Source organism: Condylura cristata, unplaced genomic scaffold (genome assembly GCF_000260355.1).
Source record: "Condylura cristata isolate star-nosed mole 26May11 unplaced genomic scaffold, ConCri1.0 scaffold00019, whole genome shotgun sequence".
Lineage (NCBI taxonomy): Eukaryota > Metazoa > Chordata > Mammalia > Eulipotyphla > Talpidae > Condylura > Condylura cristata.
The window spans coordinates 35,189,408-35,202,630 of NW_004567120.1; positions in this window are offsets into that span (position 1 = coordinate 35,189,408).

The window sequence follows — 13,223 nt, forward strand, 5'->3', positions numbered from 1 at the left end:
ACCTATGTCAGGGAGGCAAAGGGCTGAAAGAGGGCACAAAGGGATGGAAAAGAGTAGTCATAGTTTGCTAAATAATCATGGCAGGAGTGCATTTTGAACTCTACCACCAAAAGCATATATTTACCATGGCATACCTTTATGAGACTAAAAATGTTGGCTATGAGGCCAAGTGCAGGTTCTGTCAATGAGTGCTCTGATGGATTAGCAATATGTGTCATTTGCCATGTATAGTGGAATGGAAGGACATACAGCATGCATCACCTGCTATCTTATCTAGAAAGCCTTTTGAGTGGTGTTCTTAAACTTGAGCCCACATCAAAATATCCTGTGGAAAAGGGCTTGTAAAATGATCCAAAGAGACTCAGACATATTTTCCTGTCTCCTCTAAATTTTGAGTGCTCCTTAAAACTAGGCATGGACTTGAGGAAATCACAGGTAAATGGTGATGGCTGCTCACCCTAGCAGCCAGGCTCCTTGTCTACCCACCTCACATTGCACTCCCACTGCAGAATTCCCTGCCTGTCCTCAACCTCAACACCAGTCTGGACAATTCCTGATGTAGCTCTTGGACAGTGCCATTGGTTACAGAGAGCTTGGCCTTAATATTATAATGGTGGGCATGATATAATCTGCAAGCCCCCCACCTTTCTCTATCTTCCTGCTCCCCAAAAAAGGATGGAAGAAGAAAGGGTCAGAGTGGAAGGAGAACTGATGCAAGCAGAGGACACACAAGTCAGTCAGAAGGAGTTTTTCAGAGGGAGAGAGAAGATAGCACAGTTTCTTCTCCTCTCTGTGGGTGCCCTGCGGGCTAGTTCTGTGGGCTTTTTTTCCCCCTCCTACAAGAACTTTGCTTGGTAAAATGGGCCCACATAGTGAACCTGAGCCTATGTCCTCTGAGCCCTGGTTCATCCAGTACATAGTCTAAGATGGTTGTGGCTCAGGATGGTGGATGACAGGGGCAAGTGACATTCCCAAGAGCCTGCTGACCTGGGGTCAACCATGGGCACACTAAGCTCACACAGCATGTAAAGATAACTGAGAAGTTATCTTACCACATTGTATATTTCAGGTATCTCAAGCTTTGTGGTTTTCCCCACATAAGTTCATCAATAAAGGGGAGTAGTGGTATGGGGATCTTATCATCGCTTTGGGACATGGGAGGTGATACAAAGGTAAATTCAAACAAACATGTTAACAATCCTGGTGCTTTAAAAACCCACTGTGAGGCCCTCCCTGGTGGCGCAGCGAGTTAAAGCACAGCACTGAGAAGCTTAAGCCACTTCCGCATGAGTTCGATCCCCGCCTGCCCTGGAGGTGACCGCATGGCGCGGCAGACCTCTCCTGACCCGCCCGCTGCTCCCCTCAGCAGTGTACTTCATCAATCTGCCTGTTCTGCTCCCCACTCTGTCTCTGGTGAAGCCTCTCGCCGCCCCTGCACCTCTGGCCTGTACCCCAGTTCTGTACGCATAAATAAATCTTTAAAAAAATTTAAAAAAAAAACCCCACTGTGATATTAGAGTCTCTGACTTGTCTAGAATCAGTAGAAAAACCTTTGGAGGGGATTTCAGATGGACTGCAGCAAGTGTTATGGGAAGAGAAAACTCCAGCCACATGTTATATGACTTTCAGAGGCAATTACAAGAGTGCAAATGTTAAACTTTTCATTTTTCTAAAGCTTATCTGACCTTTAGGCCCCGTAATTCCACTGAAGACTAGAAATGTAGCCAGACCAATTCAAAGTTGGCTCAGTCATTTCTCAACTTTGTTTTTTTCCCCACCCTTTTTTAAGTCAATATTTAAGCAATCAAGATCCTTTCTCTCCACTTTTTAACTGTCTTCTTTATGCCTGGGAGATACAGGGTATAAATATCCTCAATCTGCTTCTTGTCATTGATCAGCTTTAACCCACGTTGTGGCACACACAGTACAGGTGGCTCATCCTGTCCGCCCCTTGCTCAAGTTGCTGCATCTGCTGCTTAAGTGCCACTGTCCCCCTCTATTCTTTATGCCCCAGGAGACTGCAGCTAATTTGCAGCAAAAGAAATGGGAGAGGATTTTGTCACCTTCTCTCTGATGCTACAAATTCCTCAAGTCCATGCCTAGTTTTAAAGACTATGCCAAAGAAAGAGGAGACATGAAACGATGTTAGACAGTGTCCCTTTGAGTCATTCCATACTGTCCTTGGTGTTAGCGAGGAGTATGGAGTAGAGGTATATTTCTCTATTAGCCTCTACTAGAGGTATGCTTCTCTATTATACCTGAAATATACAACATGGTAAGATAACCTCTCAGTTATCTTCACATGCTGTGTGAGCTTTAGCATGCCCATGGTTGACCCCAGGTCAGCAGGCTCTTGGGAGTGTCACTTGCCCCTGTCATCCACCATCCTGAGCCACAACCATCTTAGACTATGTACAGGATGAACCGGGGCCCAGAGGACGTAGGCTCAGGTTCACTATGTGGGCCCATTATACCAAGCAAAGTTCTTGTAGGAGGGGGGAAAAAGCCCACAGAACTAGCCCGTAGGGCACCCACAGAGAGGAGAAGAAACTGTGTGCTATCTTCTCTCTCCCTCTGAAAAACACCTTCCGACTCACTTGTGTGTCCTCTGCTACACTATCTCCTTCTCATCAAGGAATAAAACTCTCCTCTACGGCAAAGAACGAACCAGAGCAGATTTGCAGGAAAAACAGCAGGTTGCTTAGTTGGCCTCTGATGTGGGCAAAAAGAGCCTGCGTCATCTGGACCAGCTCATTAGAGGTGGAGTGATCCCACAGACACCTTAGGTCAGAGCTCCAACTACAAATCTGTCTTGCAGATAATTTCAACCTTCAAGAATCTAGAAACAATAAGAGGAAATGGCGTGAAGATAAGTAGATAGGGGGATATGGCTGAATGTACCATCTAGGGACCAACTGTGCTTTCTTCTTCTCCCACTAGCAACTAGTTATTCTGGATATGCCCCCCACCTTCATAAGAATATTTATGGCCATTAACTCATCTCAGTCATGTTGACATTTCAAGAAGACACTTTTTCCTAAAAGGCGTAAGTTGATCTAAGAAGGCTTGACTGCTAGAGGATCTGCTCCTCCAAATCTCAATCACAAGTGTTTTAATGATGATCAGGGATTCTTCCCACTGGTTTGGAGCTAGATATTTGGTGTTTTTAAAAAATGTTTTCTTAGTTCAACAGACAAAGCTTTTGAATAAAATGTATACATGTTTTTCTAAGTGGATAGCTTTTCTGATATGAAAATTATAATGCTGGACGACTATAGCAGTAGAAGCAGAAAGCAGATGTTCAACAATTTAGCCATATGTACAAAAAGTCTAAAAAATATGTTGAAGCACATTTTTTGTTTCAATTGTACTTCTATGGATTTCTAGTAAGAAATAAAGATGCATGCATGGAGACTACGCTTCTACTGTAGCAAGGTGCAAGAGAAGCCACGTCTACCCTAGCAATAAAAAACAACTCAGTAACTTATAAAAGCATAACATTTACTGAGCACAAAGAACCCTGAAATTGCAGCGAAACAAATAAGATGATTTTTGTGACAAACCCCTCTGAAAAGAGATGCAACATATGGAGCAGAGGGAAAGATGAGGTTGGTACACAGTGGTATCAGCTAGCACATTAATGAATTCTTAAAGGGAAAGTATGGGTTATCCTAACAGTTTAGAATAGCTGAGAAATACAGACATTAAAAGATTCGCAGCAACTCACGCAGACTACCACTAGAAAGAATGTTCACTAGAAGGAAAGGCAGGAGGCTGGCATGACCTCCATTTCATGACACAGACACACAGGTGATTGGCCATTGCTGTAGGGCTATTACAACGTCCCACCTGCTTCTACAATCCTTCTATACTGATATAGAAAACAGGTTTAAGTCATTGATGGAATAGAAGCAAATCACTCTGCTCCCAGGCTCCAAGCAGAAATCTATTGCTTCTGGAAGAAAGGTGAAAGCAAAACCTTCTGTCCTTGAGAACAGTGCAGGGATCCATCCGAAGCCCAGAATCCTACAAAGACACCAAGTAAAGATCCAGGTGCTCCAACAAAGGGAGAGGAAACTCCTATTTTGGGTCAACAACAAGGTCAGGTTTGGTTAACATAGGGAAGAAGGTAAAGGATACTGCTAAAGCCCTATGCATGAGGCCTAGGTACACAGGCCTTGGAGTGGCCCAGGACAACCTTTCCATCTCCTACCACAAGCTTAGCTAGAACAGAGTAACAAGCAATAGCAGCTTTAAAAAATTATAAAGAATGGGCCCTCCCTGGTGGCGCAGCAGGTTAAAGCACAGCACTGAGAAGCTAAAGCTACTTCAGCATGAGTTCGGTTCCCACCTGCCCCGGAGGTGACCCACATGGTGCGGCAGACCTCTCCTGACCTGCCTGCTGCTCCCCTCAGCAGTGTGCTTCAACAGTTGGCTTGTGCTACTCCCCACTGTCTCTGGTGAACCCTCTCACCACCCCTGCACCTCTGGCCTGTACCCCAGTTCTGTATGCACAAATAAATTTTTAAAAAATTATAAAGAATGAATAAAAATTATAAAGAGTCCACCTCTGTAGTGCAGGTATGAAGAAAATAGTACTTTCTCTAAAGTGGAGGTAGGAGAAATACAAACACTGCCTAAATCCATTAGGACTCCAATCTCTCCATAGGACAAGGTAACAGCAGCCTGCGGCTGACGTATGGTAAGGAAAACAACCCCAAAACCCAAATCCCATTGACGCCCAACTACACTGACTCAACCACCAACACTAACAACTGAGAGAGGGAAAGATATACTCCATTCTAGACTCTAAGCAATACTTCGTCAGTGGCAGCTGAAGGAACCAAAGCATCAACAGATCAGTAAGAATCAAAAACTCTAGCACGGGACAATCATCTGTTCTAATCATAGGAGCTGCAATCCAAAGTAGGTAGGGTGAATCTGTGTTGTTTCTGACCTATGTTGTTGGTCCTCTTTGGAACCTCTAAATTGGTACCAAATTATGTGCATAGTTATGGGGAGGGAACAGCAGCATGGGGTAAATACAGCCTCGGTTATTGGAACAAAGGAATAAAATGGGAGAGTCAGTGAACCAAAATTACTCATGAAATCACACAGACAGTATCTCAGGGTATCAGTCCATTAAGTTGCTTATAAAAAATCATGTGCATGTATTGATCTGACTCTAAACAGCACAATGTAGACTTGAAAAACTAATAGCATAGTCCATCACTCAGATCACTGAGTGGGTGCAGGTATCAAAAGCATTTCAAGACTTGAAATTGAAACCTCAGTCCACAGAAGGCTCATTAGAACATGTGACTGAACAAGACAAGGTTGATTTCCTGAAAAATCTAAAATATCAACGGAATTACACAAGACTTGGAACCTGAGAATCTCACAATCTACTTAAAACACAAAATTCAAAATTAATAACCATATGAAAAACCAGGAAAATGTAAATTTGCATTGAAAAAAATTGACATCAATGCAAGATGACATGCATGACAAAGCAGTTATTAAAAAAATCTTTAAAGAAGCTGTTAAAAATGTCCCAACAAGTCTAAATGTAAAATACAATTCCAGTGAAAATAAAACATAAACAAGCACCAAATTTAAATTTTAGAACTGAAAACACATTAAAATACAAAACAGAATGGATGGATTCAGTAGCAGAATGGAAGTAACAGAAAACAGAGAACAATTTGGTAAAATTGATGACTCATCAATGGAATATCCAATCTGAAACCAAAAAGAAAATTTAAATTTAAATTAGAGGCAATGGAACCTAGGAACAAAATCAATCTAAGTAAATAAAGTCCAAGAAGGAAAAGAAGAAATTATGGCAAATAACTTCTCAAATTTAGTGAAAGACATAAACCTATACTTACATGAAGTTCCACGAACCTCAAAAAGATAATCACAAAGAAATCTATCTCCATCATAAGAAACTAGCTGAAAAGTGAAAACAAAGTAAAAAACCATGAAAGCAGCTAAAAAGGAAACAGTACATCAGTTCGAGGGAATAATGAGGTGAATGACTGGATTTCTCATAAATAACCATGGAGATTGACTAAAAGGGGCACAGCATTTTAAGGAGATGAAAGAAAGTAGTTGCCAAGCTAGAATGCTACATCCAGCAACAACACTATACAACAGAAATAAAGTTGAAATAAAGATATTCACAAATGAAGGAAAACTAAGGGAATTTGTAGGCATCGGTCTTGCTCCAAAGAATTACTGAAGGCACTTGAAGGAAACATGGAAAATCAGGAATTAAAAAGCAACAGATAGTATCTGGGTAAATATAATAGGCCATACTGCTCTTCTTGAGCTCTTTAAAATATGTGCAATGGTTGAAACAAAGCATTATGATATTTTCTGTTGGGCTTATCTGCGCAGCTAGTTTGTTTAAAGCATAAACTACAATATACACTGCACAGTGTAACAGGACTGATGATAAGGTTTTCATAGTTCACTTTGAGTAATGAAATTTTTCCTGACTAGACTGTAGAATATTATGTATATATATACATATATATATGATTGTTATTATTGTAAATGAATCCTTACAATGACTACTAAAAATATTATGGAGAAAAATATATTCAGAAACATGGGATAACTTTTCAAATAAACTAGAGGAATAAGGAGCAGAAAAATTAGAACAATGAAACAAAACCAGAGGGAACCAAAAAGCAATAAAGTGAAGTATACAAATCTAAGCACATTAATCATGACATTAAATGTAAGCACAGTAATTAAAAGTTTTAATTCTATAGTTTTCAGCATACAAAGCCTACACATACTTTTCTTAAATGGACACCTAAGTATTTCATTTTTGGAGTGATTGTAAATGATAATGTATTTTTAATTTCTGCAGGGTCACTGATAATATCTACATGTGCAATTGACTTTTCAGTCATTCCTGTATATGTGAATATTATTGAGTTCACTCTTGTTTTTCCAGTCTCTTTCTCAGCAGCCAATCAGATATTCTGCAAATAAGGGTGGTTTTCATTCTTCCTTTACAACACTACAATTTTTGTTTCTTGCCATATTGCAGTGCATAGAATTTATAGTACTATATTGAATAAGTGATGGGAGAAGGGAGATCCTTGCTCATTCCCACCTATAGGGAGAAACCATTTAGTCTTTCACCATTAAGTGTAATGTTAACTGTAGGGTTTTTGTAGATTTTAAAAATTAGGTTGAAGAACCTCTATTCTTATTTTTCTGAGAGTTCGTATCATGAATGGGAGATAAATTCTCTCAGATGTTTTTCTTGATTGATTGCATTGATCATGAGATTTTTCTCCTCAGACATTTCAATATAATGGATTACACTGATTTTTAAATATCAAATACACCTATTAAAAGTATTTGTTTCATATAAGTTGAATTGTGGTAATTTATGAAATTGGTTAATTTTACTAAATTTATATTTACAGTTGTTCACAGTATCATATTTTGTTTTATGTATTTTCGTTTTCTTTTTTTTAAGATTGATTTATTTATGCACACAAGAGCTATGGTATAGGCCGGAGGTGTGGGGGGTTGGGAGTGAGAGGATTCACCAGAGACAGAGTGGGGAGCTGAACTGGCAGAATGACTGAAATCCACTGCTGAGGGGAGCACAGGGAAGACAGGAGAGGTCTGCTGCACCATGAGGGTCAGCTCCCTGGCTGGAGATCAAATGCATGTTGCAGTGGCTGCTGAGAGCTTCTAACACTGAGACTAAACCCCTTGCATCACCAGGGAGGGCCTTTCTGTTTTCTTTCATACATATTCCTGAGTTATTTAAACACTTTTTCAGAATTTTACTTTATCTATTGTATCTTTAGATAAATCCCTTAGTAGTTCTAGATATCTCATAACGCACACCTTACTTATTGCAGTCTATCATCTCATCATTAAGCCAGTTTGAATTAAGTGTAAAAAACTTACCTCCATTTCCATTAGTTTACTCTTCCCGTGTATAACTTTTTTTTATTACATTTTAGAAGGGCTGGTTTATTTGTAAAAGGAGAAAGAAAAAGAAGAGGCAGCCTGCAAAGTCACAGGTGGACAGAGAGCTGCTGCTGGTTTTCAAAGGGAAGGCTTGTGAAAAGAAACACCTGCACAGACAGGTAGGCAGTCTTAGGATGAGAGCTGCTGTATAACTCTTAAATAGATCCCCTACATACAGTTAAAACACAAGGGTAGTGTTAAAATTTTTGTTTTAAGTGTCAAATCACATCTAAGAAACTTAAGGGGCAAAATAAAGCCCATTTTATTTACCGCAATTTTTACTATGATGTTGTTTCATCCTTCTTGATGTTTCTTTTGTTAGCTTTTGAAATATCATTTACTTTGTTTAAAGAAGATCCTTTAAGCTTTCTTTTTTTTTTTTTTGTGCTTACAGAACTGGGGTACAGGCCAGAGGTGCAGGGGTGGTAAGAGGCTTCACCAGAGAGAGTGGGGAGCAGAACAGGCAGATCAACAAAGTACACTGCTGAGGGGAGCAGCGGGCGGGTCAGGGGAGATCTGGCTCGCCATGTGGTCACCTCCGGGGCAGGCGGGGATCGAACTCATGTGGAAGTGGCTTTAGCTTCTTAGTGCTGTGCTTTTTAACCCGCTGTGCCACCAGGGAGGGCCTAAGCTTTCTTTTTTTAAAAGATTTATTTATTGATGCATGCAGAACTGGGGTACAGATCAGAGGTGCAAGGGCAGTGAGAGGATTCACCAGAGACAGAGCAGGGAGTACAGCAGGCAGATCGACGAAGTACACTGCTGAGGGGAGCAGCAGGCGGGTCAGGGGAAGTCTGCCGGTTCCTGTGGATCACTTCTGGGGCAGGTGGGGATCGAACTCATGCTGAGGTGGCTTTAGCTTCTGAGTGCTGTGCTTTAACCCACTGCGCCACCAGGGGGGCCCCTTCAGTGTAGGTTTACTGTGACTAATTCTGGTTTTCATAGATGGGAGAATGATTCCTGAAGAATGTTTTCACTGGATACACAATCCTAAGTTGACAGTTCTATTGTTTCAGCGCTGAAGAAACATTGTGCCAGGTTCTTCTACACTGCATAGACTTGACAACGAAATCTCTCATTACCAGTTGCTTTCATCCTATCAGCAAGGTGTCATATTTCTCTTGCTGCTCTGTAGACTTCTTTCTTTCCCTTTATTTTACAAAAGCTTAGCTATAATAGGTCTGGGCATGGATTTCTTTCAGTTTATCCTCTAGAGATTTTTTCAGCTTCCTGATTCTAGTTATGCCTTTGCCAAATCTGGGGAATTTTCAGGCTTTATTCTTTAAGTATCTTTTCCTTTCTATTCTCTATTTCTTTAATCTCCTCCAGAAATCGTATTTCATTAATGTTGGACACCGTGTTAGAGTCCACAGGTTCCTCATGCTTTATTCATTTTAAAAGTATATTTACATTTTTTGGTCTAAATTGGAAATTTTCTATTATTCTGTATTCCAGTTCACTGATTTTCTACTCTGCCTCCTCCATTTTGTTAATGCAGCCAGGCATGCAGTTTCTATTTCAGTTGAGTTTTTCATTTGTAAGATGTACAGTTTGATCTTTGTATCTTCTATATTTTGAGGCATTTTATTTCTTTGCTGAGGCTTTTATTATTCATTCTTTATAAGGATGTTTGTAATTTCTTCTTGAAATATTTTTGGTGGATGCCCATTAATTCTTAGTCGGATAATTTTCACGCCAGTGCCATCTCAGAGCTGACATTCATTATCTTTTTTCATTCTGTTTGAGATCATCTTGTTTTTGCTCTAACAAGTAATTTCTCATTGGACTATGTAGAACTGAATATTCTGTTATTAAACCCTGGACCTAATTTATTTACATTTTAGCTGGTATTCCCTGACATACATCTGGTACAGAGAGGGGAACGCAGCATCAGTTTTCACAAGTAAGGTTAAAACTTCAAGTTTTTCCCTGGCTCTCTACTGATAATTAAGAGGGGGCACCGTATTAGTGCTGAATGGTAAGTGGGAGTTAGAGCTCCCCATTGGGGATACTCTTTCTCCTGGTTGGGAAGGATTAAAGGAGGATTAGAGTTCTCTATTACAGATCCCAAACAATACCTTCACTGGCACCATATGATGTGGGGACAACCCCATCATCACTTGGTAGTGACAGTCACAAGTGTTGGGCCTTCCCTGACAGCATCCCTTACATCAGCCAGGAATGGACCACGAAGCCAGCCAGTCCCTACCAGTATCCACAGCGAGTGTGACACTGTATGTGAATGAGGCGGGGTCTCATTACTGTTTGGCTATGATTACAATTGTTAATTTTATCTTGTTATCTTGTTAATCTACCTTGTCTTCTGTGAACAGTACTGAGTCACTGTGTTATAATTTCCAAGGGTGGAATTCTAGGCTCCTCATCCAGTCGTGAAAGGTGTAAGGAGGGTGGGACCACAGCCTTCTCTGTGCTATTTGGCTGGAGTAGAGCAGTATTCTCTAAATATTTCAGTTCTTATAGGCTGTCCTCTTCCTAGTCCTTTTGCTCAAGGGAGAAAGTTTTGTTTTATTTATTTGTATGAGCCAAGTGGTGTTCTTTAATTTCTTCAGCATCAAGTCTGAAACAGATGAGGGAAAAGAAAGCCAGAGAAACCAGTGCCATACCATGTCTTAGGTCCTCATGTCTACAGACAGCATCTTCTCAACATTTCAGTCTTCTTATGTTTGTATGATATATAATTTCCAGGCCTCTCAGTTGTTCTTAGTGGAAGAAATAGAATAAAGTATATCTACTTCATTTTCCCAGAAGTGGAAGTCTTTCAAAAATATTTTGACAAATTTAAATATTCTTCAGTGAATTGAAATCATATGAAGTATGTTCTCTGGTTCTGAAAGATTTAAACTAGAAATATATCTGGGAAACCCCTCAAATATTTTGAAATTAAGAGATATTTTTCTAAATAACTCGTGAAATAAGAGAGAAGTCTCAAGGGGGATTATAAATCATTTTGAGTTGAATAAAATGAAAACATAATCAAGCGGCAGCTAAAGCAATGCCGGAACAGACTTATATAGCACTAAATACTTAAATTAGAAAAGAGGGAATGTCTCAAATCAATAATCTATGCTTCTGCCCAGAATGCTAGAAAAAAAGAGGAAAATAAATCCCAAACCAACAAAATGAAGTGAATTAATAAAGATGAGGAAAAAATAAGTGAAATAGAAAACAGAAACAGTCTAGAAAATCAATAAAACTAAATCCTGCTTCTTTTAAATTACCTATAAAATTGATAAATCCCCAGCAAAGTTTTACAAGAGAGAAGACACAAGTAATAAACATCCAAAATGAGAGATGCGCTATCACTACAGCTTCAAAAACAATATCAAATGATATTGAAGTCACTTTATTAAGAAATTTGTGCCACTAAATTCAGTAACATAGATGAAACGGTGATTTTCCTACAAAAATACAAAGCACTTAAGTTATTCACAAAGAAATACATCACTTAAATGTCCTTGTGGCTAAGACATAAAGAGAATTTGTAGTCAAATGATTCCTAAAAACAAAACCCCAGTCCTAGGTTAAAAACCTCCCCCCTCAAAAAAAAAGTAGTGACTCAAAAGAGAAAGGAAACATTAACGATTCAGTTTATGAAGCCAGCTTTACTTCGACACCAAAGCAAAAAACATTATAGGAAAACTATAGCAAGTTATCCTTTCTTGATATAGCTGTGAAGATTCCTTAAAAAATGTTACACGGCCCTCCCTGGTGGCGCAGCGGGTTAAAGCACAGCACTAAGAAGCTAAAGCCACTTCAGCATGAGTTCAATCCCCACCCTGGAGGTGACCCACATGGTGCCTCAGATCTCTCCTGACCCGCCCACTGCTCCCCTCCGCAGTGTACTTCATCAGTCGGCCTGTTCTGCTCCCCACTCTGTCTCTGGTGAAGCCCCTCACTGCCCCTGCACCTCTGGCCTGTACCCCAGTTCTATATGCATAAATAAATAAATCTTTTTAAAAAAATGTTAGCACATGCCATTTCACAATATGTAAAAGAGAATTGTATCATACCCACATAGTTTGACACAAGAATGTAAAGTTTGTTCAAAACCCAATACTGTAATTAACTGTAACTTAATAGAAGACTGTTATATAATTTTGATTATCTCACTGCCTGCAGCAAAAACACTCGACAAGCTTCAAATCATTGGTGTTGAAAAGTCTCAGGAAGCAAGAGAAATTGTTTAAGCTGATAAAGCCAGTTGATCTCCTCTAACTAAATGGTTCTATCACACTCAAACGGTACAACAGTAAATATCTTCTCATTTACGATTAATAATAAGCAGAAGGGGGTCCAGTCTCATCACTCTTGCCCAACATTGGAATGTAGGTCTTAACTACCAATACAACAGAAGCGAACACTTTATTTCAGTTACTGTAACCTGATCCCTCCCATTTTGCAACAAGAAACTGCCCTAGAGTAAAAATTTGGAATAAGCAGAATTAAACCCTACCAGTTTCTGATGTCTCGTCCCACTAATCATTCTCCTCCCCCCAGTGATTGTTAACTGGCTCCATCTGCATTCCTGGCAACTTGGAAAACTGTGTTACATCCCAGCAAATCTGTGTGCCCCTTCAAGGTTAACGGTGGCATCACAAACAAACATCTGTTGACTGCAAAGGAAACATCCGGCTGAGAAAGTGAAACTACAGTTCATGTGGCCTGCACTGCTGAGCACCTCCATGAGCCCAGAATTGTGAAGCCCTATACTTCCATCACATTTCTTCCCCCTTAAATAATCATAGCACTTCTGCCATTTGGGGAGCCAGTTTCATTAGGGTGCTAACCCAATTGGTGACACTCTTGATGGCCAACTCATATTAAACTCCTCTGTGTGAAGATATTTCTTGTGGTTCACATTTTGGCTTTCTGGATATGAGTGAAAAATGGGGTTTGGTCCATCATACTACCCATATAATAGAGGTAAGAGAATACTTCCCAATCGAAAGTGATGTATAAGGAAGAAGTAGAACCCTTTTGTTCACAGAAAACATTTATTGTTCCTATGAAAGACTTCTATTTACTCAAAAGCTTTTATAATTAACGAGATTAGCAAAGTCAGAGGATGAAGTCTGTATACAAAAATCTACTGCATTTCAGCAACATGGATGGAGCTGGAAAAGATCATGCTTAGTGAGATAAGCCAGAAAGAGAAAGAAAAATACCGGATGGTTTCACTCATAGCAGGAGTA